Below are 3,717 nucleotides of genomic sequence, written 5' to 3' on the forward strand. Positions count from 1 at the left end.
GATGAAGTTATTCTTCCCTTATCTGGACATTTGGACTGACGCCCAGAAACTAGATTGTAACTTGTTTTAGCTGTCTCAGCAACCTTCTACTAATTATCACTTTTCTGTTTATGAAACTTTCTTATCAACATTCCACTGTTATGAATCATCACTTCACTGCTTGTGAAACAAAGGCATTTTACTGCTCATGTCTGACAAAAAAATATGATTATTAGTATAAATAAAGGGACAGCACCCATAGAGAGAGACGCGCTCAGGGGCTTCCCAGTACTTGATTATACACTACGTGTCTGTGTATTTCTTGTTACGGGGATACCCCGACTCCAACAAGGACCCTCCATGGCTGAATGATCCTAACAATTCCTGGCGCCCGAAACAGGGACCCGAGGTCTGCGTATTCCTTCAAGTTCATCGACCGGCACGAGTAACCGCTGAGATTGGGACATCGGAACAGCAGATGACAAACCTGGCCAGGTAAGAGACACTGTTAGTTCTCTTACATCTGCTCTGCGATAGTCCGTAAATTTCATGCATATCTTGTGTTGGGATTGAGGAACTAGTAGAGAAGGATACCTATAGCTCGGGTCATTCATGTATATACTGTAGGATCTGCCGAAGGAGAGGTCAGAGAAGGTTATGGAACGGATGGTATGAAAGAGATGTGGATGTCGGGAATAGCCTCATAAGCCGCACTAAGGTAGATGACATAAGTATTACGGAGATTGCCTAACTGAGTCATAAGGTTGTGTCCTTTCGGGGAAACCTTCGCTCACGCTTAACTCCCGAACCTTTGTCCTCCTTTTTGACGGATAAGAGATTGACAGAATGAGCCCATGGAAGTAATGATAATACTCCAGGGACACGATATATAATGGAGACTGTATGGTTCATTTTATGTATTGTTGGTCTTAGCCTTGTTGCCATATATATGTGTGTTAGAATTACTCTACACTTCAGACAAAACGGTCCAGAGAAACCGTTTCAGATACTGGCTCCTTAGGACAGAATAGGTAACGAGGAAAGGTAGAATATAGAATATATTTTATCTAACCCAAAAAGCCTCCTAAGGTAAGAATAGTCAGGAAAAATGGGCAACAAACAGACTAAGACCACCAATGATGAACAAGATGTCTATACAATCGTGAAAGAAAGGTGTGGTGTAGAAGCAACTAAGAATTTAGGGAAAGTTTGCAAAACTTTTCAGGTAGCAAGGCATGACAGGTTTAACAGGAAACTATGGGAGGACATTCGGGTTAGAAAAGCAGGAGTGATAAGAGACAAAGGATGGCAGGAACAAGTAGAGGCCATGGTTGAACTATCAAAAACAGCAGAGACAGACCATTGGACTTTTAATAAAGACAATGGATTATGGAGAACTCCAGTCAGACAGGGTCCCATTGTACAAACAGAAAACAGTAAACAAATGAACCCATTGGCACCACCATATCAGCCCAGGTCAGAACCCACACTGTATCCTGATTTTCGGGGTCTGGGTGGATGGACATGTACAAACTGTGGACTCCAGAATCCAGACTGGAGAGACACATGTGCAGGATGTGGAGCACCACGACCACATGATATGTTGGCACCAGTGCGTATCCTCAGTCGACCATACAGAGAAGAAGATGGTGGCAATCCACCGCGTAGAGTAACTAGATACCATCAGACTAGACAATATTTTCCATGGACCCCCGCTGAGGGAATGTCCCTACTTCAGAATGCACCAGATCCAATACAATGCCCACTAAGATTTGCTACGTACATACAGCAGATAATACACACCCATAATGGAACATGGTCAGATGGGACAGAATTATGTAGAATGAAAATGACACCAGGGTTGTATCAGGAATTGATGACAGTTATAGAACCTCATAGACCTCAACCAGTAGATGGTGAGGATCCAAATACCGCACTGTCAGGACAGAATTTTATGATCAGACTTATGGAGTTTATGAGAACTAAACAACGAATGAGAGGGACTTCAGGAACTGTCTCCCAGAAGTCAGGACAGCCTGTAGATGAATACTACTTAGCGGTAGAAAACAGTTACAGAGACGAGGGAATGGACCTTACCAATGAAGGAGTCATTCGACTGATGACAAAAACTTTTATAGAGAATCTTAACCCAAAACTTAGGGAAAAGTTCAAGGCTGCAACTCCTGATTGGAGAACCCTAGATGATCCCCAGATAGTCAGACAAAAACTATTAGGGATAGAAATGGATATGCGTGAGGCAGCATCCAAACCCATCAGAGTAGCAGCAAATAATAGTCTGGTCAATAAAAACAACAGATCAAATCAGACCTATGACAAAGGGAACTTGGATAAGAAAACTAATCCATGTCACTACTGTAAGAAACCAGGACATTGGATTAGAGAATGCAGGAAAAAAGCCAGGGATATAGAAGATGGTACCTATGTCCCAAGAGAATCACAAGAAAAGACAGTACAGGCTTCTGCTCCTGCAGCAAGCGAGTGACTAGACGTGATGCAAACCACTTTGACTGGAAGGCGCCCAATAATTCAGGTAAAAGTAGCAGGAAAACAATGCCCTTTTCTAATAGATACCGGAGCAACTTCCTCCGTCCTCAATGAAGACGCCTTACCAAATGCTGATTGTTTATCAGATGATGTAACCTATACCGAAGGGTATGATGGAGGAATCAGGCCACTCCCATATAGTATTCCCCTTGAAACAAAGATAGGATCTAAAATATTTTTATCTAAATTTCTTTTTGTCAAATGGGCACCTACTTGTCTTCTAGGTACAGACCTATTAAAGCAGACAGAAATGAATATCCAATTTTTGGAGGATGGTAGAGTCCAAATTTTGGTGCCTGATGACCAAGAGTCTCTAGAAAACATTGTAAAAGTCCAAGCCTTAGAGGATGAGAAAGATCCTGCCCCTACCCAAATTATTTTAGATCTTTCTGAGGTACCAGAAAAATTATGGGCACAACATGACACCGATGTAGGACTAATGCCAATAGCTCCAGTAAAAGTCACTCCTGTTCCAGGTGTGACACTACCCCAATTGAGACAGTATCCTATTAGTGCCCAACAAGAACACGCCATAGGAGAACAGATAAAAGATTATCTAAAAACTGGAGTACTGATAGAAGTAAAGTCACCAGCCAATACACCGTTGTACCCCGTAAAAAAGAAATCTACTGAGGGGTCAGCTGCTAGATACCGGATGGTACATGATTTGAGAGAGATAAATAAAATTTTGGAACCTATTACTCCTGTTGTGCCAAATCCACACACGTTGCTATCACAGATCCCAGCAACAGCACGAGTATTTTCTGTCATAGACTTATCAAATGCATTTTTTTCAGTACCATTACACCCAGACTGTTACAAACTGTTTGCATTTACATTTAAGAATAGACAATTAGCATGGACAAGATTACCACAGGGTATGATACATTCACCTACCTTGTACTCAGAAGCTATGAGATCAGTTCTTCAAAATTTCAAACCTACGGATGAGGTTGTAATTCTTCAATATGTTGATGACCTATTGTTATGTGCCCCTGCTCAAGAGTCCGCAAACAGCAACACAATAAGGTTGTTAATATTTCTAGCAGACATGGGCTGTAAAGTTAACAAGAAAAAAGTACAACTTTGTATGACTACGGTAGTATTTCTAGGACACTGCATTTCACAAGGTATTCGGCACCTCACCGCCGACAGACTAAAAATCATTAGAGA

The sequence above is a fragment of the Phyllobates terribilis genome, unplaced genomic scaffold (assembly GCF_046119375.1).
Source record: "Phyllobates terribilis strain yellow unplaced genomic scaffold, ASM4611937v1 Scaffold_65__1_contigs__length_7625178, whole genome shotgun sequence".
Classification (NCBI taxonomy): domain Eukaryota; kingdom Metazoa; phylum Chordata; class Amphibia; order Anura; family Dendrobatidae; genus Phyllobates; species Phyllobates terribilis.